At 36.9% G+C, this 27,971-nt stretch overlaps 1 long non-coding RNA gene across 1 annotated transcript; it reads right to left on the bottom strand.

Moving 5' to 3' along the window:
* Window positions 1–589: 589 nt before the first annotated feature.
* On the bottom strand, window positions 590–27,453 carry LOC131383345 (uncharacterized). Its single transcript, XR_009213341.1, has 3 exons — window positions 27,316–27,453; window positions 26,104–26,295; window positions 590–640 (listed from the first exon to the last, which is right to left on the bottom strand). It is a non-coding gene; the product is annotated as an uncharacterized LOC131383345 (long non-coding RNA).
* Window positions 27,454–27,971: the final 518 nt, after the last annotated feature.

Genomic DNA, 27,971 nt, shown 5'->3' with positions numbered 1-27,971 from the left:
GAAATCTGGACTTTGATTGCCTTCAACTCCTGATGATATTGTATCACAGGTTCTTCACATGCTGGATTAAAAGTCTCCTTTCTTTTTGAAAAGCCACAGGGAATCAATAAGGAGTAAGAATTTTTAACAAGCTGCAGTACCTCAAAGCTAAAGCAATTAGTTCACAAAGCTTGACACGCCACCCTTTGAAGGTGAACCTTGGCGACTTAGAGACAGGAGACTGGAAGAAAGTCTGTTTCACCAGCGATTTTCCTACAGAAACTGGGAGCCTTTGCACCTTGTTTGTTGCTCACAAAGAGTAGACTAAATAAGCATTTTCACCAGCTGGCACTCAGGAAAACCCCAGAGTCCTCTGAACACAAAGACAAAGCCCCCTTAGGACACATGTGTGACTATTTCCAAGGCAGTTACAATAAAATCAAAGTGGCACCATTTGTTACAGACTCAAGGTCTCTTAATACAGCCTACATTTACACAGTGGAAATGGAGGGCTGAGAATGATGTCCTCAAGTAGAAGAACACAATAGAAAGATTCGACCTGAAAGTCAGAAGTCCTGCATCTTAGTCCAAATTCTATTTGTTCTGGTTTCTGTTGGTGGTGGTGGTGGGAGATAACTTCTTCAGCCCTCAGTTTCCTCTCCTGTAAAACAGAAAATTATATGCCCTGTCCAACCTATTTCACAAAGATATAACTATAGAAATTATATGTGAGCATATTTCTGGTATTATCAGTCTTTTTATGTAAGCTATTCCAACGATATTAAGTGGCTATTTATTGTCAGGTTTTTTTTTTGCCTTCAACTTTTATGTTCCGGGATACATGTGCCGGATGTGCAGGTTTTTTACATAGATAAACATGTGCCATGGTTGTTTGCTGCACAGATCACCCCATAACCTAGGTATTGAGCCCAGCATCCATTAGCCATTCTTCCTGATGCTCTTCCTCCTCCCACCCTCCACCCTCCAACAGACCCCAGTGTATGTTGTTCCCCCTAAATGTTCATGTGTTCTCATCATTCACTATCATTCATAAGTGAGAACATGCGGTGTTTGGTTTTCTTTTCCTGTGTTAGTTTGCTGAGGATGACGGCTTCCAGCTCCATCCATGTCCTTGCAAAGGACATGATCTCATTCCTTTTTATGGCTGCATAGTATTCCATGGTATATATGTGCCATATTTTCTTTTTCCAGTCTATCATTGATAGGCATTTGGGTCCATTCCAGTCTTTGCTATTGAGAATAATGCTGCAATGAACATACACATGCATGTATTTTTAAAACACAATGCTTTATATCCCTTTGGGCATATACCCTGTAATGGGATTTTTGGACCAAATGGTGTTTCTGCTTCTAGATCTTTGAGGAAACAACTGTGTGATCATATTTTATAGAGTGTAAATGACTGTCTTAGTTTGAATTCCCCAAGAAACAGATGCTGAGACAAGAATTTGAGTGCAATAGTTCACTTGGAAAATAATTCCAGGAAACACCAGTAGGGGAAAGGGAAAAGAGGCAGTACTGGACATAATATCAAATACATTCTCACTGTATGCAACTGACTTCCTTTGGGTGGGAACTCTGGGAAGCAACACAGGACACATACCTCAGGGTTCTCTCACTGTTGGTCCTGCTGAGCACATACACACCAACTCTCTTCAGCCATTGAGAAAGGTCTTGTGGGTGAGTGGAAATTAATACTTGACACTTCAGCCTGCTACATGCAGAGACTGATCGGGTTCAGAGAAAGCCAGAGAAAGCTGCTAGCCAAAGAGATGTCAGTCCTGGGAGTTGGAAGGGGCTTGGTGTACACTTAAATGGCAACAGCCAGGTGGGTATGAGCCAAGCCTTGACATCTCTGAGATAGAATCCAGGTTTTCTGGAACCTACTAAGATGATCTTTCCCCTTTTTTATTAAAAAAATATAGAATAGAACAGAGAAAATATAACAAATATCAAGTATGCAGAATTAACAAAGTTGATATATTTAAGTTTCTTTTAAATGTATTTTAAGAAAACAGAAGAAAAAACCTTCAGACCAGCTGAACTCTCTTTTGTGATCATTTCAGTTCTTTTTCCTTTTCTCACTTCAGAATTGGAACTACTATCATGAGTTGGATGAAAATTTTTACCTTTGAGTTTTTATAAAAGTTTTGCCAAGAAAGTTTCTATAACCAACTTATGCTGCTGTTCTGTTTGTTTTACAAATTAATAGGAATAAAATAAATGGTGTGCATCATTCTGAATACTTGTAATTTTCACTCAAGATTATTTTTGAAATCTGTTCATGCAGTAACATTTATCTTCAATTGCTCTACAGCAAGAGTCACCAAACATTTTCTGTAAAGGGCCAGATCATAAATATTTTAGGCTTTGTGAGCTACATAGTCTCTGTCACAACTACTCAATTCTGCCATTATGGCATAAGAGCAGCCATAGGCTATAAGGTGAATGAAGAAGCATGTTTGTCTTCCAATAAAACTTTATTGACAAAAACAGTCAGTGGGCTGTGGTTCTTCTCGGCAGCATTTCATCACAAGAACATACCAAGTTGTATTTATCTATGTCTCAGCAGCTGGCCATTTAGATCATTTCTAATATTTTGAAATTATAAGTAATGATTCAATAAATATATATGTCTCTTTAATAGTTATGTAAGAATTTCTCTTGGTGTTTACTTAAAAAATAGCATTCCTGGTCAGGTGCAGTGGCTCACGCCTGTAATCCTAGTACTTTGGGAGGTCGAGGCGGGTGGATCACTTGAGGTCAGGAGTTCAAGAACAGCCTGACCAACTTGGTGCAACCTCATCTCTAATAAAAATACAAAAAAATTAGCTGGGCATGGTGGCGTGCACCTGTAGTCCTAGCTACTCTGGAGGCTGAGGCAAGAGAATCACTTGAACCTGGGCAACGGAGGTTGGCAGTGAGCTGAGATCGCAGCACGGCACTCCAGCCTGGGTAACAGAGCGGGACTCTGTCCTCACTAATAATCACAGAAATGCAAAAAAAAAAAATGGTAATACTTTTTGATGTAGCCAACTTTTTCAATTTGTTTTATAAATCATGTTTTTGAACTTTTTTTTCAAAATCCTCAAGACAGTATAAAATATTCAAATATTAGTTTACCTTTATTACAGTCCCTTCTTGAGGTCTATGTCTATGCACAGAGTCCAACTACAGCTTCTCCCTTATCTCTGGGCCCACAACCTCCACTTCCAGCCCTGGGATGGTGCTTCAGTGTATGTTGAGTCCTCAAAGACAGACAACTCCACTTCTCCTAGATTGGAGTTCTTTTCTCATGTTTAGCACCTGAAGATTCCTCTTTCTTGCTATTAAGTTCAACTATATGTTTTTTGTTGTATTTTACCAAGTATTTTTATCTTTTGGAGTAGGAATGAGAGCTTTTCATTTCTGCTTGCGTCTACCAGATGTTTGCAAGTCCCTGTCATAATCTATTCACATTGTGCTTCTCCAAATGGACACCGAACTCTCTACCTGCAAGATTCATAATAAAATTGGTAGCCTGGAAATGTAGCTGGCAATATTAGCTCTACTTGGTACCACATTATGGCCCGTTAAGCCTAAATTGTGAACTTGTTGAGGGAAGGGACAATACGTTATATATCATTTTATCTCCAGCATCTATCACAGTGTATTAGATGCTAATGTATTACACATATAATACAATAATATGACATTGTCATAGGTACTTGATAAATGTATACATAAAGAGTGCATGAAATAGAAAAATGTCAAGAGGCTTTATGGGACCTACCTTGCAGAAGGGCATAAGAATGGCCACAGTGATTTCTGGACTGAATACTAAGAATAAATTTACTTAATATTATTCATTTAGTGCCTATTGTGAGTAAAATCCGTATCAGCTTTGAAGGATGATATAGAAAATAACACAAATTATTTTACTCTGTAAAAGCCATAGACTCCTTGCTGTCTCATAAAAGAGCAAAGATAACACATATGAAATATTGCAGAGTGTGTGTGTGTGTGTGTGTGTGTGTGAGTGTGTATATATACATAAGTAATAGACTACAGTAAAGGTTAAACTGCAAGTTCTATAAAAGTTTTGGAATTTGAGAGATCCCTATGGAAAGATATCTTAAAGGAGGAGAGATTTGGTCAGATTTTTCCCAGAATGGCAGCATTTGGATGGCTCACCAGAGAGAGCATTCCTGGCAGAAGGAACAGTCCATGGCTAAAGCTCAGCAGATAAAAATCAGTGCAGTGTCATGGAGGTGATTTATTTCTACCTTCATTGAAACTGCTGAATATTGCCCAGTCTTCTCTACTTTTGCAGCCACATCTGGAAAGGGAGATAGTATGGCATACCTAGCAATGAGTGAGGCTTGGAAACATATTTTGTGGGAGATACTAAAAGGAGGGGTGAAGACTGCATCTCATAGGGTGTAATACCTGGTGACTATAAAAGTCATTTTCAACTCCTTCTCCTTCTCCTTCTCCTTCTCCTTCTCCTTCTCCTTCTCCTTCTCCTTCTCCTTCTTCTTCTTCTTCTTCTTCTTCTTCTTCTTCTTCTTCTTCTTCTTCTTCTTTTTTTGACAGTGTCTCACTCTGTTGCCCAGGCTGAAGTTCAGTGGTGCAATCTCGGCTCATTGCAACCTCTGCCTCCTTAGTTCAAGCGATTCTCCTGCCTCAGCCTCCTGAGTAGCTGGGATTACAGGAATGCACCATCACGCCTGGCTCATTTTTGTATTTTTAGTAGAGATGGGGTTTTACCATGTTGGCCAGGCTTGTCTGCAACTCCTGACATCAGGTGACCCGCAACCTCTCTTTTTGTTTCTAGGCTGTATCCCAGTAGAAGACTCAAAGGCACCTCTGATTGTCTCTCCAGCATAGTAATTCTGGAAATTGAGATCTGTATTTTGTTCTTTCCCATAGGCCGTGTGCTCTAAGGGCAGAGATACAGGACTGGCGGTAACAGTGGGTACCACACATGGCTAATAAGAGTACAGAGGCTGAGGGTATCCAAAGAAGACACTGATTTTTGGCCAAGGTCTGGTGAATTTGCACCCTTGGCTGCAGAAATCACCCTGGCAGCAAAACAAGCTTCAAATCTTTCATTTGGGGGAAATGATCATGAAAGTGCCTAGAAAATAAGTTAGCACATGATATGCTTCTTTTTTTCTTTTTATTTACTTGACTTAAGGCAAACTGTTGTAGTAATGAAGAACATTGTTTTCCACTTGCTCATCTCCAGTCTCACTTTGATTGTGTGTGGACACACTGCCCTGGCTCTCACAAGTAGCCCATAAGCAGTCACATCTTTGTGCATTTGGGGCCCAGACTGCTGTTTTCTCTGCTGCTAAACAACTCTATTTCCTTACCTAACCTCTACCTCTTCTCCAGTATGGAATGATGGTCCTTGAGTCTTTATTTTTGTCATGAATTAAGGATTCTTACCTGACTGTATTTGCTAACTTTACAAAATAAGAGAATAGTGACCACCTCAAGTACATCTGAGAACAATTCTCCAAATTTTGAGAAAGTAAGAATATGCAGTGTCAATTAGTGGAAAACTATACAAATTATTTTATTTATCAGAGTAGATTTTAAAACTGAAAAAGGCTCAGACTAATTAAAAAATGAGCAAAAATGTAGACACTGTACTGAAGAAGAAATAAAGGTGCCAAATAAACATATAAAAAGTTCCCCTTCATTTATCATTTGCATATTTCAAATTAAAACAACAATGAGATATCACTATATACCTTTTAGAATTGCTAAAATTAGAACAACAGCAAAAACAACAACAACAAAACCCTGATAATACTAATTGATGGCAATGATGTGGAAGAAGAGGAACTCTCATTCATTGCTAGTGTAAATGAGAAGTGGTACAGCCACTTTGGAACACAGTTTGGCAGTTTGTTGTAAAGCTGTACATTGTCTTACCATATAATCCAGCAATATAATGCTACTAGATGTTTACTTAACTGATTTGAAATCTTAAAAACCTCGTATAAATGATTATAGCAACTTCATTTATAATCACCTCAAACTGAAAGTAACCAAGACGTCCTTCAAAGGTGAATTGATGAACAAACTCTAGTATGCTCATATAGTGGAAACTGTTCAAGAATGCAAAGACTGAGCTATAAAACCTGCCAAGGTATGGATGAATCTTGAATTAATATTGCTAAGTGAAAGAAGCTAGTCTAAAAAGGCTACACACTATATGATTCCAATTACATGACCATATGGAAGAGGCAGAACTATGGAGATGGTAAATGGATGAGTGGTTGCTAGAAGTTTCATAGGGGAAAGGAAAAGGGTTGAGTACATGAGCATAAAGAATTTTTTTAGACTGATAAAGCTATTCCATATAATACTGTGACGGTAGATACTTGAGCATAAAGAATTTTTTTAGACTGGTAAAACTATTCCATATAATACTGTAATGGTAGATACTTGCCATATGTATTTGTCAAAACCCATAGAACTTTACAGCAAAAAAAGTAATTTACGCAAATCTTTAAACATCTCTTAAGAGGTCTGGAAATCCCAGGATTGAATATAGAATGTGGCAAAATTATCTCACTGTATTACAAATGTATGAAACAAGCTCACTGAGGGGCATAGGAGTAAAGGTGCTGACCTAAGTAACTTTGACAATGACTGGAATCTATGAGACTAAAGGCTGAAAGAAGCACACAGAAGCACTGCACTGTGGCTTATAAAGTTGCTGCCCAACAAGTATGTGGATTAATGATTCTGAAACCCCTATACATGTATACTAGAATTGAACAAAACTAAATTAATTTAAATTAAGGTATATGCATGTAGAATCCACAAATATATTTTCTTGCTCTGTCAGCAAAGGGGGCCTAGAAGCAATGATATTCTGGGAGCAGAGAGCCTACATAGCACCCAGATTTTGGTTTCTGATAATTATTCTCTAATAAAATGAACCAAGGTTCTTTGGAGAAGCGACTGATTGTAGAACGAGGACAGGAAATATTCAAGATGAACTTGGACTAATTTGTGCTGCAAGAAAATAAGAAAGTGCCAAAAAGTAGTTGAAAACCCCCACAATGATGGGGTATACCAAAGAACATAGGAACTAGCCGAAAGGGTTCCCAGTGAAAGAAGTATTGGATTATAAACATATGAAATAAAAATTCACAAACTCATACTGATACAGAAAATTATGGAATACAAACTGTCCATCTGGGAACAGACTAATAACCAGAATATATAAGGAACTTAATTTGGTAGCGAAATAAAGAAACCTATCAATTATTCAATTAAAAATGGTCAAAAGACCTGATTAGACATTTGTCAAAAGAAGACATGCAAATAAGCAACAGGTGTATGAAAAAATGCTCGACACCACCAGTCATCAGGGAAATGTAAATCAAAACCACAACGAGATATCATCTCATCCCAGTTAGAATGGCTAGTATTAAAAACCACAAAAAATAAATCCTCGTGAGGATGGAGAGAAAAGGAAACTGTTACACAGTGTTGGTTGGAACGTAAATTAATACAGCCAGTATGAAAAACAGTATGGAGTTTCTTAAAGAAAATAGAACTACCACTGCTGGGTATACATCCAAAAGAAAGGAAATCAGTACATTGAGGAGACATCTGCACTCCCATGGTTAGTGCAGCAATATTCACAATAGCCAGGATATGGTATCAACTTAAGTATTCATCAATGGATGAATGAAGAAAATGTGGTAGATATACACAATGGAATATTAAAATGAAGTCCTATAATTTGTAGCAACATAAATGGAACTGGAAGTCATTATGTTAAGTGAAATAAGCCAGGCACAAACAAATATAGCATGTTCTCATTCATATGTGGAAGTGGATCTCATGGAAGCAGAGGGTAGAATGGGAGTTATCGGAGGTGGGAAGGGAAGCTGGGGAGAGCAGAGATGAGGTGAAGATGGTTAAGAGTTACAAAAATACAGTTAGATAGAAGAAACAAGTTCTAGTATTAGTAGAGTAGGATAACTATAGTTAACAACATTGTATTTTATACTTTAAAATAGCTAGAAAAGACAATTCATAATGTTCTCATCACAAAGATAAATGTTTGAAGTGATGGATATTCCAATTACCCTGATTTGATCATTACACATTGTATACAGGTATCAAAATATCACATGTACCCCCAAAATATGTACAACAATTATATAGCAATAAAAATAAGGTTAGAAAAATAAAAGGGGGAGAGGAAATAACTGCCCCGTGTAGACTAAATCCAAATAATTACTGTACATATTCTGCCCTTAAGAAGATGGAACATAACTCTCCATTTTTTAAGTGTGGGCTGCACATGGTGGCCTCCTTCCAAAGAGTTCAGTACGAAAAAGGGAGAAAAAACTTGTAACTTAATAGAGGAGAAGCCTGACAAACACTACCTTGCCCAGGTGGTCAAGGTTAGCAATAGTGATGAGTCCTGTTGATTGTGATGTGATTAGAATGGCACTTTACTTCTGTGGGCTTCCTTCCAGAAATTCACAATACCAATGTAATCATGAGAAAAAAATCACAAATCCCAAGTGAGGGACATTCTGCAAAATACCTGACCAGTATTCCTCAAAGCTGTCAAGGTCATCAAAAACAAGGAAAGTCTGAGAAACTGTTGCAAGCAAGAGGAACTTAAGGCAACACGGTGACTAATGCATGATGAGTGAATAAATATTGACTAGCTAATAATAATGCACAGTCTTGGTTCATTAACTGCCGTCCATCTATCATAGCAATAGAAGATGTTAATAATGAGGAAAATCGGATGTGGGGTATATATGAGAATGCTCTATTACCTTTCCAACTTTAGTGTAAATAAAAAAAACTATTCTGAAATAGAGGTTTTATTTAAAAACAATAAGGGTTTTATAAAAATTTCTATTACTTTAAAAAGTACTGCTCCACCCTGGCTTAGTAGACCTTGTAATAAGACCTGAATAGGCTTTATTTTACACAAAAGATTATGTACTCCAGGGGTCTGACAGAAATTTACTATAAATTATGTTTAAATATATTCTCACTGTTCAAAATCAGAAATAACACCAACTTGCTTCTTAAAATGTATTACATAGCACACTTCGACATTGGAATCAACTGATGTGTTATCCTGTCCCATCAAATGGATTCATGTTTGTGCAGTGCTTCCTTAACCACCTCTGTATAAGCAGAGAGTATTGTGATAATGCAAGGTAAGTTGTTTAAAAAAAAAATCACCATTTACAACTCCCTATCTGTGTGAATATGGACTCTCTCCAAGCTATGTAAGCAAAAGCCATGACAGATATTGGCTGCAGGTTCATTTATCTTCAACTTTCTGATATAATCTCAATTTTGAATTGTTTGAGTTTACTGAAACAACTTCATGAAGTGACTTTAAAAAATACAATGTAAAAATATATTCTATAATTTCAATATGTTATAAAGTACATTTATATTAATAAATATTATTGTTTAATATCCTGGAATGCTATTTTCTATATTGGTTCTATTATATTATTTAACTATAAGGGGCTTTTCTGTTGGTTTTTTTAAAAAAGCCTTGATCTACAACTATCTGATCTTTGACAAACCTGACAAAAACAAGCAATGGGATAAGGATTCCCTATTTAATAAATGGTGCTGGGAAAACTGGCTAGCCATATGTAGAAAGCTGAAACTGGATCCCTTCCTTACACCTTATACAAAAATTAATTCAAGATGGATTAAAGACTTACATGTTAGACCTAAAACCATAAAAACTCTAGAAGAAAAAACCTGGGCAATACCATCAGGACATAGGCATGGGCAAGGACTTCATGTCTAAAACACCAAAAGCAATGACAACAAAAGCCAAAATTGACAAATGGGATCTAATTAAACTAAAGAGCTTCTGCACAGCAAAAGAAACTGACATCAGAGTGAACAGGCAACCTACAAAATGGGAGAAAATTTTCGCAACCTACTCATCTGACAAAGGGCTAATATCCAGAATCTACAATGAACTCAAACAAATTTACAAGAAAAAAACAAACAACCCCATCAAAAAGTGGGTGAAGGACATGAACAGACACTTCTCAAAAGAAGACATTTATGCAGCCAAAAAACACATGAAAAAATGCTTATCATCACTGGCCATCAGAGAAATGCAAATCAAAACCACAATGAGATACCATCTCACACCAGTTAGAATGGCCATCATTAAAAAGTCAGGAAACAACAGGTGCTGGAGAGGATGTGGAGAAATAGGAACACTTTTACACTGTTGGTGGGACTGTGAACTAGTTCAGCCATTGTGGAAGTCAGTGTGGTGATCCCTCAGGGATCTAGAACTAGAAATACTATTTGACCCAGCCATTCCATTACTGGGTATATACCCAAAGGACTATAAATCATGCTGCTATAAAGACACATGCACACGTATGTTTATTGCGGCACTATTCACAATAGCAAAGAGTTGGAACCAACCCAAATGTCCAACAACGATAGACTGGATTAAGAAAATGTGGCACATATACACCATGGAATACTATGCAGCCATAAAAAAGATGAGTTCATGTCCTTTGTAGGGACATGGATGAAACTGGAAACGATCATTCTCAGTAAACTATCTCAAGGACAAAAAACCAAACACCACATGTTCTCACTCATAGGTGGGAATTGAACAATGAGAACACATGGACACAGGAAGGGGAACATCACACTCCGGGGACTGTTGTGGGGTTGGGGGAGGGGGGAGGGACAGCATTAGGAGATATACCTAATGCTAAATGACGAGTTAATGGGTGCAGCACACCAACATGGCACTTGGATACATATGTAACAAACCTGCACATTGTGCACATGTACCCTAAAACTTAAAGTATAATAAAAAAAAAAGATGATTTGTTGAAACCAAAAAAAAAAAGCCTTGAAAGCTACTTTACTACAACAAAACCTAGTCTCTACTGCAGCCAGGAATTGATATAATAAACAATTCATTTATGACCCTTGTCACATATGGCTGTTTTCCTTCAAAATTCTCCAAGTTCAGAATTAAAGCTTGCATGCAACAAGAAAGAGGCCTGAAACTTAACAAGCAAGATGGCGCAGACTCCCAAGCATTACCAGTAAACAGTATTTTCTTTTCTGGTAGGAGAGGTAAAAGGATAGGCAAAGGCCTGATTGTGATATGTTGGGTGATGTTTTTTACACCTAACTAAATATCACGTGAATCACTCTGTGAGCCTCAGTTAACGTGTCTATATGTAGATATGAAAATACCTGACCTGCCTAAAAGAGAAAGGGCGGGGACACCAAAGGCCCGGAGACTCCCTCATGGTTCTAAGATCAAGAATGTTTTTGCTTTTATCCAATTTACCAAACGATCAGGCATAAAGAATTGCATTTGTTTCATGCTATCCTAATTGAACAAGTTGTTTTTGTTCTTCCATTTCCTATTTTCTCATCAATTGCATCTTTTCTACATCCTTTACTCTTTTCAGCAACCCCGAATACTTCCAAACCTAATGAGTTGCATCCCCCAATCCTATTGGTCCATAATTTTGTTTGAAAGTCAGATGTGATTTTTGGCCTGTGTAATATTTGAGAATTAATTTTCCCCTTCCTATCTCCATGGCATAGCTGTCTCCTAGATTCTCCTGCATCTCTGGTTGTTCCTTTGTGGTCCTCTGGGGTTCCTCTTTCTCTGACTCAGGCCTTAACAGCAGACGCTCCCTAGGGCCCATTTTGATTTTCTACTCTTCTTACTTTTCACACCCTCCTGGGTGACATAATCAATATCCAGGGCTTCAACTATTAGGCAGCATGCAAATAACTCCAGAAGCCTAGATTTTTGGTCAGGATTACTCTAGTGAATTCCAAGTCTTTATTCAAGTCTGCTAAATTCTTCCACTTGGTTGTCTCACAGGTATTTCAAATTCTTCATGTCTGAAACTGATTGTATCATACCCACCCCAATTCCCAGCATATTATTATATCCCTCACCTAGCAAACCTGAAGCCTAGGAGCATTTTAGAATAAATTAGCACAATCTTGTGCTAACTTACTGTGACATCTATTTTGCTCCTCCTGCTTCTCCATTTCCAGACCCATAGTATAACACTCTTATTATTCTCACCTGGATCTTTCAGCCAGTTTGTTTCCAGTCTGACCTCCCCTTCAATCCATCTTTCTCTGTTAGCAAAAGAATTTTCTAAAATATAAGCCATTTCTTAATAACATCCAGCAATAGGATATTTTAGAATAGTCATTCTTCTCATCTTAGGACATAAACTCATCACCACAGTCCTATATGTGGCATATACCAAGAATCCACCACCCCTCTGTTGTTTTTAGAAAATAGTTTTTTATTTTTATTTATAAATCAACACATAATAATTGTACATATTTATGTAGTACATAATGATGTTTTGATACATGCAATGTATAGTGATCAGATCAGGGTAATCAGCATCTTCACTATATGAAATATTTATTATTTCCTTGTGTTGGGAACATTTAATATCCTCTCTTCTAGCTATTTGAAAATATATAATGTGATTGAAACATCTCTCTACTCCCCTTTTTCATCATCTAGCCTTTCCTAACTGGCCCCATCTTATTTATTTATTATTTCTCTATCATATCTTTTACCAAAGTAAAATATAACCACTTATGTACTTATTTCAACTCTTCATTAGACTGTAAGTTCCTTGAGGGCAGGAATGTGTCTTATTTGACTTTACATTCCCAACACATAATTCAGTTGCCTGATACGTAGCCAACATTTAAAAATCTTTGCTGACTGAATGACACAAATAGGCACATTATTATTATTTTTTAAAGAGAAGCACATCACATGCTATACAATTTATCATCTCAGTTTATCTACTTCGACAAGTCCTGATTTTCTTTTTTCTATAGGGAACAATTTGTAACCAAAGAGCTTTTATTTAGTCAGCCAAGCAATAATAATGAAAGGAAACAAATGAATTCACCCTGCTACTAATAGCAAGGTTATCTTGTGTATGATAGATGATCATTCAAAAAATCCCTATTCAATCTTCAGAATTTTAATCAAATTGTGGAAGTGGAGGCAAGAGAAAAAGATGATTTTGTCCCATTTGTCAAAGCTATGCTCAGAAGAAACCAATAAGCAGCAGCCATTTGGGAGTAACGATGGACAGGAAGAGGTCAAAAGCAGGGAGAGAAGAGATGATTTTTTAAAAAGTCAGAAGCCTTTAATTTTAATGGTCATTTTTTATTGGCATGACCATTGTGGTCTTTCAACCAGACTATGTGCTGCTCGTGATTGACAGAAGCAAAGAAGACTATGAGAAGGAGTGACCTGGCTGAAGAAAACATCAAGAGTTGAAGGTGCCATTTAAAACTAATTTTTCAGTTATTTAAGCTATTGAGGTTGAATATAGGCCAGTATTAATAATTGTTAATAATTTACTGACAAATGAAGGGCTGTAAAAAGAACGTATTTAGTATACTCATCCAAAAATATATCCAAAAGTGTATGAAATAGAATGCTTCGTATGTTACTAGAAGTGTCACATTTATTATAATAATTACTATTATAAACAAAAGGCTACCTTGAACACCATAGCCTATGAAGAAAAAAAATCAGTGAAAAGATACAAATCAAATCAGTTATAAACACATAGAAGAGTAAATGGTACTAGGAGATATAAATATATATATATATGTATATATAAAAGACTAAAGAGTATATATATACACACATATGGAAGTATATATATTATATATATATTTGTATGGAGATGTATACATACGCTATATATATTTTCTCTCTCTGTCTCTCTGTCTATATATATCTATATATACATATATATATGCTTCAGTCTTTGAGGGTGCCTTACGACGAACAAAAGTTCTTATTTTAATGACTTATTTAAAGGCAATTTCTACCTTTATAGTTAATGCTTTTTGTCCCGTTTTAAAAAACCCTGGCATATCCCAAGGTCATAAAGATATTCTCTTATGTAGCCTTGCGAAAGTCTTATGATTTTGCCTTTCTTTCTTTTTCTTTTTTTTTTTTTTTTTTTTTTTGAGGTGGGAGTTTTGCTCTTGTTGCCCAGGCTGGAGTACAATGGTACGATCTCAGCTCACTGCAACCTCCACCTCCTGGGTTCAAGCAATTTACCTGCTCAGCCTCCCGAGTAGCTGGGATTACAGGCATGCGCCACCATGCCCGGCCGTCTTTCTTAATTTGACTTCAATTCATCAAAAATTGCTTTGCGGAATGGTATGAAGTAGGTTCCTACACAGATACCTACCTGGCTCAACACCAGTTATTGGAAGGACATTGTTTTCCTACAGCCTTGCAGAGGCATTCTTGTAACAAACCAAATGTCTGTATGTGTGGGTCTATTTCTGGCCATTTTCTTCTGGCTTATTGTTTCATATTTTCATCCTTGCATCATCCCTGTGCTGTCTTAATTACCTTGCTTTAAGGATTTCTGGCAATGGAGGTGCTTCCACATGGGTCTTCTTCATGATGATTTTGGCTAGTCTTCAAATTTCATATTTATATTAGAATAAGCTTATAATTTCTACCCTCAAACCTTGCTGGGATGTTTATTAGTATTACAATGAATCTATGGATTAATTTGGGGACATCTCTGCAATGTTGACTCTTTTAGTATTATAAATAGAGGTATTGAATGATTTCAGGTTTTCTGCCTCCCTCCTTCTATCTTTGACTCCTATTAGCAACAGAGAAATCTCAATGCTTGTATTAATACAAAAGTCATATCTTGTCCTTCCCAATCCCCATCCTTTTTCCATCATGTTCTCCTGCTCCCTCTTGATTCCCATGTGTCTCCAGCAACCATGGTTTTCTTGCTGTTCCTCAAACATCTCAGGTGTGCTCCCATCCCAGGGCCTGCATGGACTGTTTTCTCTCCACATAACACCCTTTCTCCACGCTTGCATAAGTTTCCCTCCTTCTCAAGTTTTATTTAAGTTTTTAATTTCTACAAGTTTTTATTCAAAAATAACTCCTCTGACAAATTAGGAGGGAAAGGGGATTTCTTCAATTTGAAAACAAATATCTGCTCAAAACCTTTAGTAAAGATCATCGGTAATGGTGCAATAGTAAATACTTTCCATTTGAGATTGATATGAGGCAAACATGTCTACTAATGTCATTTATTTAAGTATTTTATTAGAAATTCTAATATAAACAGTAAGGCATGCAAAGATAGTAAATGTATAAGATTGTCAACAAAGAAATAAAAGTTATTACTCACAAATCACAAAATCGTGCCTGTAGAAAACCCAAAAATTCTACAGATAAACCAAGAATTTAAAAGTGAGTTTCCCAACATCACTTTATATATGTTAATAATATCAAATTATTTGTATTTCTATAATTCATCAGGAATAAATTTTAATCATAAAAAAGATACCACATATAATAACAAAAACTAATACAAAATAAATTTAATGGCCACAAGATCTCTACACAGAAAATTATGAAACATTATTGAGATAAATTAAAGAATATCTAAATAGAGAAATATATCATTGTCTATTGTTCCAAATTTAATACACTTCAAAAGTGGAGAAGACAAGCAAACAAAAGTCAAAATCTACAAGAACAAAAGTAGGTTTGGCAAACATTAATAACAATGATAAACCCCCAGCAAGATTAATCAAGGAAAAAACTAAGAGAGAAGACGCAATTACCAATATCAGAAATGAAATAGAGGACTTCACCAGGGATCCCCTAGATATTAAAATGATAATAACAAAATATTATGAACTACTTTATGGCAATAAATTAGATAAACGAAACTGACAAGTTCCTTTAAAAGCAATTTACCAACTCCCACGAAATGGATACAAAAATAAATGAAAAGTCTGGATACCCCCATATCCATTAAAGACATTGAAATTTTAATTAAAATTGTCCCCAAAAGATGTCGTTAATGGTAAATTCGAAGGAACATTCAAGAAAGAAACAATGCCAATCTTCCACAGACTCTACTGATTATTAAAGAGGCAGGAACAACATTTTCTTATTTGTCTAGAAGACTACCAAAGACATTTTTAAAAGAGAGACAAATGTGTCTCATTAATACAGATGCAAAAATCCTTAGCAATATAAACAATCACATCCTGGAAAATATTTTAAAAAGTATTTTGAATAAAAATAAAAATAGAATACTTAATAAATATTCCATACTATTTGAATGTATAATCAATTTAAAAGGTTTAATAATTAGCACATTAAATTTAATAAATTGAACTATAAAGTATTTAACCATTGAATATTAAAATCTAAAATATGATGTCTAAAATATTTAATAATAAATATAATGAATAAAATATTTTTAAACACCTAGAATACAGTATTGTAAGTGAAGTTTATCTCAGGAAGCAAAATATGTTTATTATTCAAGAACCAATCAACATAGTTCATTGAACAACTGATAAAGGAAATCATTATATTATTATCTCAAGAGGTATAGAAAAAAAACATGAAAACATTCAATTCCCATTCATGATACAAGAAAAAAAACTTCCAGAAAATCAATAATAGAATGAAAGATCCTCAGTCTCATAAAGTATGTCTACAGAAATCATACAGCACAACTATATATAATGGTGAAATAGTTTACACTTTTATCCTAAAATCAGGAACTAGACAGAGTTTCATTCTCATCACTTCTATTCAAAATTGCCCTGGAGGTCCTTGCTAATGAAGTAAGAAATAGAATAAATAAATAGAAAAATGAATTGTATTATTACATTATTTATCATTGTATAAGTTCATTATGCAGTATATAAATGTATATATGTCATATATATGCAGTATACACACACACTGTCTTTATTCAGAGATCACAGGGTTGTATTGGTAGAAAATCCTGAGAGATCTGCAAAAGAAACATTAAGACTAATAAGTGAATACAGGAAGATCACAGAAGACAAATTGTGTCATATGAATATATCAGTTGAATTTCTATAAACTTCACATAAAAATATAAATGAAATTTAAAAGCATGATGTATAATAGCATTAAAAATTTAGGGCTGTGTGGAAAAAAATCAATAAATTTAACAACTGCAAGATTTCTACACTGAAAACTACAAAACATTACTAAGAACCATTTAAGAAGACTGAAATAAATGGAAACATACTTGTGGGTTGAAAGACTCAATTTTGTCAAAATATCAATTCTCTTCAAATTAGTTGAACAATTCAATACAATCCCAATCAAAATTTAATAAGGCATTTTGAAGTGATTAAAAAGCTGATTCTAAAATGTATATAAAAATGCAAGTGAGCTAGAAAAGTCAGAGCATTCTTGAAAAACAAGTATGAAATTGCAGCTCGTATGCTATCAGGTTGCAAGATTTGGTATAAAGCCACAGTTACCAAGGCAGAGTGATAACAGTCTACAGAAATGAACTGACATATTTATGGTCAGTTAACTTTTCTGAAGGAAATTGACTGGGGGAAATAATTGTCTTTCAACAAATTACTCTATACACAGAGAGCAATTCTAATTAAAACCCAAATGAAATTTGAAAAACTGATTCTAAAGTTTACTTAGAAGAGAAGATGCAGGACAATAGTCAAGGAAATTTAGATAGTTAAGAGCAAGTAGTAAGAATTTGTTTTATCAAATACTAAAAAACATTTTAAAGCATTAATGATGTAGTTTGATTTATGTAGACAGAGGAAATCAATGAAAAATATTAGAAAATTTCTATAAATCTTTTATCAGAACAATAAAGAAAAGATGGTTTCAGGACAAGTAACTCTATTTGGGAAAAAAATAGTTTGATCCCTAAGCCATACTATATATACAAGTATATTCTATAGATATCTGAATGTAAATAAAATTGAAAAACACATTCACAAAATATATCGAATAAGCTGTTGTAAATAAATAAGAAAGTGTCCAAAAACTTACAATAAGATAAATGAAGGTTATAAGTAGGCAGAAGAAATAGAAATAAACTATAAACGAATGAAATAAGCTCATTCTTCCCACCAAAAGTTTTCATGGCCCCTGGGTTTGGCCTTAAATGATGATTAGGGATTTCCAAGCTGGGCAAGATGGAATAGGGTGAGGTAAGCTATTCCAGGGATGGTAGCCAGGATAAGCCAATGAAGCCAACAATAAAAGTACATGGTGCTCCCAGGTGGGTACAATTAGCTATTGAGAGTTTATCCTTAGGCAATAGGGAAACATGAAGTTTCTGATGAGGAGAAGGATATTTAGATTTGTAATATTTGCAAAGTTACTCTGGCAGTAGTGGAATTTGAATTTGTGTATGAGGAGATGCAAGTGTGGAGACTACTTGTGTGACTAGTGCACTAATGCAGGTGTGATAAAGTCCTGAATTATAGCAGCAGTCAGTATCGTTGAGGCTGAGAAAGGAAGGTTGCAGTTGATGAAACTCAGTGACTATAAGTGCTGAGAGCTGAAGGAAAGAGAGAGAGAAATTGAGGATTGCTCCCAGATTTTTCTGTGAGAGTGCCAATTGCTGAAACAGACATTCCAGAAGTAAGCTTGCTAGATTCTGAGTGGTGATAATGAGTTTAGATTTGGCTATACCTAGTCAGATGGTTAGAAACACAACTGATCGCTAAACATGAAGGCTTTTCACCTCTCATCTATGAAAGCAAAAAGAAGATGGTGATGAATTTGAAGTGAATCATCAATAACTTCAGTGATTTGGGGGGTAGTCCCATGACCATTATAGTGGATATGATACCTACTATGCTAAAACCTTATGAAACTGCTAATATTGGGCCATTTTTGTTTTACAAGAAGTGACAGTTTCACAGGGTTGATCAAATAGTTTGCTGGCTTTGGGAAGAAACTTATGAGATATCTTCCTTAGATGTCACAAAGGAAATAAGAATTATCGTTAAGTGTTGAAAATAATGTTTTAAGAGAAACAAAATGTGATAAAATGTATCATCAAAAACATCTGCCTTATGTTAGTTGACTTACAGGTCTCACTCCCCACTGTCTTGGGACAAGTTAGTGCTACCCAATTAAGCCAGTAGAGAGCTTGGACACAGGAGGCGGTGGGGATTTATCAGGACTTGACATCCAAGAACTCTGCTGGGGGGAACTGGATCCTATCACCCTTATTTCTCCTGAAACTCAATACCAATGTTCCATAGCAGTCACCACGCTGTGCAACAACACTTGGGAATTTAAAGAAAAAGAAGAACCTGATCTAGTAACTCCTGAAAATATCATTTACCTTCATGTAATTTAAACTGAAGAATTCTTCTTTGTTAGCTAAAAGGAGGGGCAAAACATTTTGGGGCTTTTCAAATAGAAAGAAAAAATACGTGAAGGAATATTATTTTTCCTGGTGACTGATGCCAGGAACATTTTGTTTTGATAAGTTCAATTCTGCCATCATTATATTAAGTCAAAATAGAGCTTTTGACTAAATTATACATTTCTCCCCTAAGCTGCTCCTGCTCTCTGAAACTGAGATACTTTCAAATCAAAATTCTGTCTTTCAGATTGATACCAACATTAGTATAAACTAAATAAAATGAAAATATATTCATGCAGCTGTTTCTGCATATCACCTTTAATCTTCCATGCATGTTAAAATATGTGCTTCTCAAAGAGGAAGAAAGAGAAAGAGAGAGAGAGAGATCTATTTTTGCTTTATGTGAATATAAAAGTAATTTGTTGCCATGGTGATATATTTTTTCCATCCTGTATTTTCCAAACACAGCCTTTGCTTCAGGTTTTGGGTACACAGTCTCTCTTGCTGTCCTCCATTTACAATGTCACGCTCTACTGACCACTGCAGGTCAAGCACAAGCTAGTCTACAAGATCAAACATCAATTTGACAGAAATTTTTATTTTTTGGTGCTTGTATTAGTATGAACCTCTTGACAGAGTCAGGGAGAGGGCATTTCAGATTCCTGAGACCCTTCATTTGGCAACTGCTAAAGTTTAGTGTTCCAATTTCCATGTCTTTCTTTGCAAAAGAATCACTGTTTATGTTAATCCTATGCAATCCAACCTAGTCAATATTTACCTAGCATTACATTCAGCAGCTAGTCAGTGTACAGAGATTGTCTATAGACATACCCGAAAGTCTATAGACAGTTTTGTCTACTAAAAAGTTGCTACTAAATTTTAGTAGCTAGCAAAATTTTAGTTGCTTTGTAAACAAACAAACAAACAAACAAAAATCAGAGGTTTACTTGTTTTCTACTTAAGGAAAGTATAGCAGAAGAAATAAATAACCAGAGCTTGGAGGGTCAATTCATAGGCCCCACAAAATTAAATAAATCAACAATTAAGGGAAATTGCCTTAAAGGCAGGGCAGATTAAGGAAGATGGGAAAAAAGAGGTGTGATCAGAGAACTATGTTAGTTCAGGATCTGGAGATGTACTGTCTATATGGTGGTGGTGGGAGGTAGGGAAGGCAGGGCAACAGGGATGGAGAAGAGAACCAAGAAACGTGGACAGGTAGCAGCAAACACAGGCCATTGTGCAATAGGTGAGCGATTTTAATTCTAATATTAGTTAAAATAACAAACCAACATTACTGGTCCAAGCCAAGGGTCACTTATAAGTTCATCTGTATAGTCTTTTCTTGGATAGGACAATAGGCATGAAAAGATTATTCATAAATAAGTTAAATATTTTGTGGACATTTACCTGGGACAGGCGCTATGTTAGCCTTGATAAAGGTAAATATAGAATCAACTGAATCAACTGAAAGAGGAGATAATATGTCAACATGAAAACGTAGCTAATTATACAAAAGCCACATGAATTACACAGAGAGATTAGGCTTATTGCAGTTTCAAGGCAAAGAATCAGAGACCACAATTGCAGCTAGATTTTGAACAGGCTGAATTTAGAGAGATGCAAAGAAGAGGGAAAAGGAAGCCGTCTTCTCCTCTGAGTGCTCACCAGTGGATCATACACAAAAGAAAGTAGTTGAATGGAACAGAGAGTTGGATTGGACACCATGTCTTAGAGTCAAGACTGAAATAAGCTTTTTACCTTCTACTCTGAATCCTACTGGGCCTGCAAAATGGGCTCAAAACTTCTGTGTCCACTCAGCTGGAGGAAGGAGGACCTCGAAATGTCTTACATATTCATTTAGGGGCAGGAAATGACGTGAGGTAGTTACCTCTCAATAACAGGTTCGTGTTTGACAGAATACTGAGAGTGAAAAAGGAAATGTGCACCTGGTCTGGCTGTAGGCACCATCACCATGACCACCAAAAGAATGGTTCAATGGATGCCAGATTCTAGCAACATTCAACATTGCCCTTTCCTCTGTGAGGAACGTGGGCATCAGAGAGGCTGTGAGTTTTACTATTGATGCTCTCCTAGGTAGAGAGCAGGGATTTAGGGTATTACCCTCCAAGAGTGGAGGCAGGAAGAAAGGAAAAAGGGGAATAGCTGCTCTCTCTTCTCTCCCTACCCTCGTTCCTGCCTAAAGCTAAGCTCTAAGGCAGGTTTTTTCCATATGCCACCTAGGTGGATCTTCGTAGTAACTGAACGATAGAGGTGTAATTGGCTCTGCGTTGCAAGTAAAATGAGACTTGGGGCTGGGGTGAAGGAATTTGCCCAAAATTAAAAGACAATAAAGTGAGGACACCCAATATTTTAATTCACACGCATAACTCCAAAATCCATACTTTATATACACATACACACCAGGGAGGTCCAGCTGAAGGCAGGAAACCTGTAGGAAACAGTGAGAGCTAATCTGCAAAGGCTCAAAGCAAGACTGAGGAACTTAAACTTGTTTTTCAGGCACTTGGAAGAATCTGAAGCATTTGTTTTTGAGCACAGGAATGACTCAGTACAGCACTTTAACTGATTTTGGGTAAAATTCAGCCTAGAATGTATATAACATGGAATGAAAATAAGCCATGTTGCAATTAAAAGCTGTTAACAATAATTTCAAAATAGATTTGGAGGTTATGAATGATTCATCATTGTATGGCTTGCTATTGCTCACAACAAAGTGTACTCAAATTCACTGGCTTAAACCCACCGTCATTTATGACTGTTTTATATATCAGCAGGATGGCTGGGCTCGGCTGGGTGGTTTTACTTTAAGCCCAAGTTGCTGGGCAGCTCAGCTTCTTACTGCACATCTGTGGGCTGCATGGGATAGCCATGCTTCATGTGCCTCTCATCTTCCTTGGATCAATGATTTAGAAAAGAAATATTCTTCTCATTGTGATGGGCATGGCCCCAGACAGCAAGCCGAAACCCACAGACCTTGGAAGGTCTGGGTTTGCATATGGCTCCCTCACTGTCTCTTCCACCTCAGTTTATTGAACAGCATAAATCACTTGGCTAAACTTAAAGTTAAACTTGAAGGATCAGGGAAATATTCTCCATCCTTTTCCTGGGAGAAACTGAAAAGTCACATGTCAAAGTGTGTGACCATAAGGAGGGGTGAAGAATGGGGCTAAAAATAAAATTGTCATCATCCTCATGAATTACCACTGTATCAAGTACTGAGTGGTTTTGAATTTATAGGTTCTATTTGAGAAGTTATTATTTTTAGTTAAGCCCAAAGATAATAATATAGTGAGAAGGGTAAAATTTAATTCCCTACCTCTGGGGCATTGATTTCCTCATATATAAAATGAAAGGTGTCAACTAGGTAATCTCTATGGGCCCTTTGAACTCTATGATCCTAGGCTTCCAGACTCATATTACTTTAAAAGATAAATGCACAGAAATGGTCAAAAGAAATTTCTGATTGAATGTATAGTCTATAACAACTTAATGGAGAAATATTTAGGGAAACTGTATATGAAAATTTAGAAGAATTCCAATTTTAAGTTGAAATGTCAGTTTTGATTAGAAAAATTATGCTCTTCACAGGGTAATCACAACTAAGACTTTGGAGTCACCTGTCCCTAAATACATATTTAATACCAACTTTATATGAAGGAAAATATGGATGGAATAACATTATTGTGAAGCCCAATAGTTCAAAAGTTCTCTTTTAGCAAACATCCATAGAATTTTTGAGCATTTCTTGAAATAGCAGAACATTGAGAAAATACATTTGGGCAACCTCAGCAAGAAACTTTTTATAGCTCTGGAACCCCTCCTTCTTCCCAAACTTCTCCATATTATTGTTATTTTTATTATTGTTATTATAATTTTAGAGACACAGTCTCATTCTGTTGCCCAGGCTGGAGTGCAGTGTAGCTCAACCATAGCCCACTGCAGCCTCAAACTCCTAGGCTCAAATGATCCTCCCACCTCAGCCTCCTGAGTAGCTGGGACTACAGGCATGCACTACCACCCCTAGCTAATTATCTTTTTATTTGTAGAGATGGGATCTCACTCTGTTGCCCAGGCTGGTCTCTAATTCCTGGGCTCAAGTGATCATCCTGCCTCGGCTTGCCAAAACATTGGGATTAAGGCATGGGCCACTGTGCCAGGCCAAAAACCTCTCCTTGACAACAAGGACTGCTACGCCTGGGGATTTTCTGACATGGGTGGGGATAGGGGAGTGATGGGAAGGAAGCCCAGTGCAGGGATTATGAAGAGAGCTGCTGCAGGCAGTGCACCATTGCTTCATCAGGCTATGCTGACAGGGTCATCACATGAAATACTGTGTCTATTAGCCGCCACCTCTTCTCGTTGCAGCTGTGCAGTTCCTTCCATGCTCTCTTCTTGTTTCCTTCCATCATCCCTTAATTTTTGTTTTTACTTTGTAGGAAATGTGATCTCTCAGTTGGAGTTTCAGGAGTGGATATTTTGCCCACATATGACCTTCTTGCTTATGATCCGTGTCCTTTAGTTTTCCAGGACTATCATGAGTTTTTAAGATTTAACTCAAACTGGTTTATGCCCATTACATATGTAAAGGGAAACTACCATCATTTCTGTTGACTCCGGGGATTCACGGGGGTCCCAACCACTGCTGCATTCTTGCTGTCCCTTGAGCAGCTCTGCCTAGGACATGCTCTCCCCTTCCACACCATGTTGTCCTGCTGGCCAGCCCCTGACTCTTCCTTCTCTCTTCTGAAGTTACACACACAGTAGGCTGGGAGTTGGGTAAATTTTACTAAAATGTTGGGAAGGTGGAGAGGCTGACCGTACATACCACACTGCAGGTAATGTGACAGGAAATATTAGACAGCTCTGTCATGAACAGTCTTTCAGCCACATTCCCTAATGGGCCTTTCTCTAGACAGTCTCTCCACTTAAGTCCTTGCTGATCTTACAAAGCTCTCCCCTTTCCACTGCACCTTGGCTGCCTCTCAAAAAACAACAAAAGGCTCCCAGGCCCTGTAGAACAATTCACTACAGACCTTACCCAAAATTCAATTCTAAGCTGACTTAGATATACCTGCACTATACAGGTGTATCAGTTTTATATTTTATACCATATGTATACTGTACCTTTTCTATGTTTAGATGCACCTATACTTACCATTGTGTTACAATTGCCTACGGTATTCAGTACAACATGCTGTGCAGGTGTGCAGCCTAGGAGCAATGGGCTATGCCATGCAGTCTAGGTACATAGCGGGCTCTCCCCTCTAGGTCTGTATAAGTACACTCTATGATATTTACACAATGATGAAATCACCTAACAATGTATTTCTCAGAACATATTCTCGCCATTAAGTAATTTATGACTATACTAAACCACGAAATTTCTGTTTTAGGACTGCATACTTCATCAGCACAAAACCTTGAAATAAACAGTGTTTTCCTAATCTGAGCTCAAATGCTTTGATAGGACTGTCTTCTTCAAATATGAATGTTGCCAATGCTACATCTCGCATCTTATCCCCACACCATCATTCAAAGCAGGAGTAGCTACAGTCACTTTGCTTCTATAGTTTTTTTTAAAAAATGTTTTTATTTCTGATACAGATAAATAGGATATCTCAGGCAGATGAGTGAAGATCATTCTCAGTGGATAGAATAAGTCACCAGAGTCCATACTTAGAGGCAAAGATCCTGGGAGAGTGTTGTGGAAGCAGCCCCACTTGTGCTACATCCATGTAGGCAATTAAGGGAAGAAGAATCTGGAAATGTACATTGGACCAGGCTAAAGAGGCCTGGATGACAGGCATTTGGATTTTCTCTTGTGAGTAATGGAAAACCAATGATGATTTTTTAGTAGGATTTTTTTCTCATCTTTTTGAATTTGCTTTAGGGAGAAATCTCATGAGTAGGATGAAGTTGACGAGCATGGCCAAGAGGGAAAAGGGAGAACGAAAAATCCATAGGAAGACGATTGTTGGAGTTTCTTTGTATGCATTAAATGTGAATAATAAATACAGAATTCAAGCAGTTTCTTTTAACACCTTGGTTATTTGCTGACCATCCTTAAAGGACTGGAAAACTATTTAACTTACTGTTTCAGTTAATTGAGGAGTATCATGTGGGTTGAAAAAGTGATAGCTATTATTCTTACTGGGTAACTCTCAAAAAAAGTAATAAGAAATTTAGGAGTTAGAAAGACCTTATTAACTAATATATCATAATAAAAATACTTTGGTAATTTCTACAGAGTCTAAATTTGTTTGCAATAGAACCAAAAGGCATATTCACACGTGTTTATGCAGGAGTGAAAGAAGTGGCTATCAAGGCCCCTCAAGCAGACTCAGCCAATATAAAGATTAAAATTCACTTTCCATTAGAACCGTTTCCCACCAAATATCACAACCCTGAGGCTTCTGAATGGTAAAATTGGCTTCCAACGAAGCGCAATTCATGCAATTCAATATGTCACTTCCTCAGTCTGGACGTCAGGCTCCAAATCTGTTGTGTGTGTGGGGTCAGCATTTTGGCAGAAGGGGAAGGAAGTGGGTCTTTAGAAGGCTTTCACTTTCTCCCTCACACTACTTTTCTGTATTGTTTTCATTTTTTTCATATGCATCACTTGACTTATAATAAACAAATAGCAAAACAAATAAAAGAAGTCACCTCAGGTTGCAGAGTTAACCTTATTGTTTAACAGTAACCCAACCGGGGGGTCTAAAATTGAGAGACTAAAAAGATAAGAGCTGTGTTATACCTCTGCTTTAACGCTGCTCAACTACTTGGAAGTGGAGGAAAGAGGAGTAGGAGCTAAGGGAAACTGTACCTAACATGGCTTCTGGAGCTTCTGTCTTTGTTCTTTGGTCTGTTGCATCTCTCTCAAAAGACCAGCTGCTTAGATGAATCAACATAAATAGTTTCACACAATTACCAGGAGATCTGACTTACAGCCACCTTGTACCAAATTCTGCTTTAGCATCAAAGCGTGTTGGTGTAGTTCTGGTCTATGTAGCAAGCCCTAGAAAACAAGAGGAAAGGGAAAGAGGTATATTTACTAATGTGAAGGAAGGTACATTTACTAAGAACAAATATTTCTCTAGCCCTGTGATATGTGCTTCCCTTATGTTAACTAAGTAATACTCATCAACAGCCATTGTGTAGGTAAAGAAACTCAAATTCAGAGAGGTTGGATAATTTATCAAAAATCACACAGTAATCGAAGTCATTTTTTTTTTTTTTAGCATCCTTCTCTTTGTGTCCAAAATCCATACTTTTCCCCATACAACATGCTACTCATTGGTTAAAGTACAATTCCTTGTGACTTATCTGAAGTGACTGAGTGTGTATATCCCAGAAAAGACAGAGCCAGGAGCTGGCACTGTATCAGCACCTCCCTTTTCTGCCCGTGTTCAACTTGGCAAAATTATTCCTGGAGGCTGGGCTTCAGAATGATAAAGCAGTCACCAAGTAGGGGTTTTATTTATTCATTTTTAATGAATTGGTGCAATTACTCAGGCTGAGCCATAAGTAAACATCCTGCCAGAGACACACAGGGAGGGAAGACTAATGACAATAAATTCCTAGTTCCTTTAAAATTATTTGATGTAATTCTGGTTGGCAGCCCAGGGAGGATGCTGTTTTCCTGCAGAGTTTTTATTATGATTGCTGTGAGTTGTTTGCCCTCCTCTCTGACTTTGCATGCTCACTGCTGTCTAGGTTCAGAAATAACTCCATTGCTGACTTTAAAGTGAAGAAAGTAATGACTGGAAAAATGCTGTATGAATTAAAATAACTAGATATGTTCTGTCCGCAAAACTGGAGCATTGAGTTGGTCATATGCAACTGGAAGAGGGGCAAATCCATGCAGTGGGTGGAGCCCCATCCAGACCTTAGGAGAAACAAGAATGTGCCTTCCTCCCCATGATTTCCTCTCCACTCCCAGCCCACACTCCGCGTTTCCTGCATGAGTGACTCCACCTTGGTTCCAATGGCCAGGTCTCCACTGCCAGGGCCCAAAGATTTGTGCCAATTACTGTACCTTGAGAGTTGAGATGAAAGTGCTTTTCTCCTGATGTACTTGGAAAATTGCCTCTATTTCCTTTTTCATTTTTTACTGGACTAGGCCTATCCTTTAGCTGAGAGGGTCTAGCCCAAGTAGCCCATTACTGAATGCCTCCTGCAGGGCCATTGCTAAAATGCCATTGTGAGGTCACTGCAACCTATTTTAGCTGCCAGAATATTATTGCTTTGAACTTTGATAGCTTCTTCCCTCTGAACAGCCCAAGCTACTTGTCAAATTTCAAAAGGATTCGATATGCAAAAGGGAAAATGGAGAGCACCATGCGATAATTAGGTGTTCCCATATTTGTCAACTTGGATAAGCGCAGTCCAGAAGTTCAGGTATGTTTTTAATGTTGTACAATTTATGAAGAGGGTCCTTGATCCTCTTAAATAAGAGGGTCCTCATAAGGAGAGCTCACTAAGCTTTCAGGTAAGACTCTATTGAAGCTATTGAAATTGACCTGATTGTTATATATGCAAATTTCAGCAGATTAAACACAGGGACAATGTACATTGAGTGCCTATGTACTGTTTTCCCCTCTCTCATCCAATTCTCAAATAACCCTATGGTCAAGCATTTAGCCCTCCTTTTTATAGATGCCTGTCTCTAGACCATAATCTCTTTTGGAGCCC

Source organism: Hylobates moloch, unplaced genomic scaffold, assembly GCF_009828535.3.
Source record: "Hylobates moloch isolate HMO894 unplaced genomic scaffold, HMol_V3 SCAFFOLD_4, whole genome shotgun sequence".
Lineage (NCBI taxonomy): Eukaryota > Metazoa > Chordata > Mammalia > Primates > Hylobatidae > Hylobates > Hylobates moloch.
The sequence above is the reverse complement of the archived record's forward strand: the minus strand, read 5'-3'. Positions and strand labels throughout refer to the sequence as shown.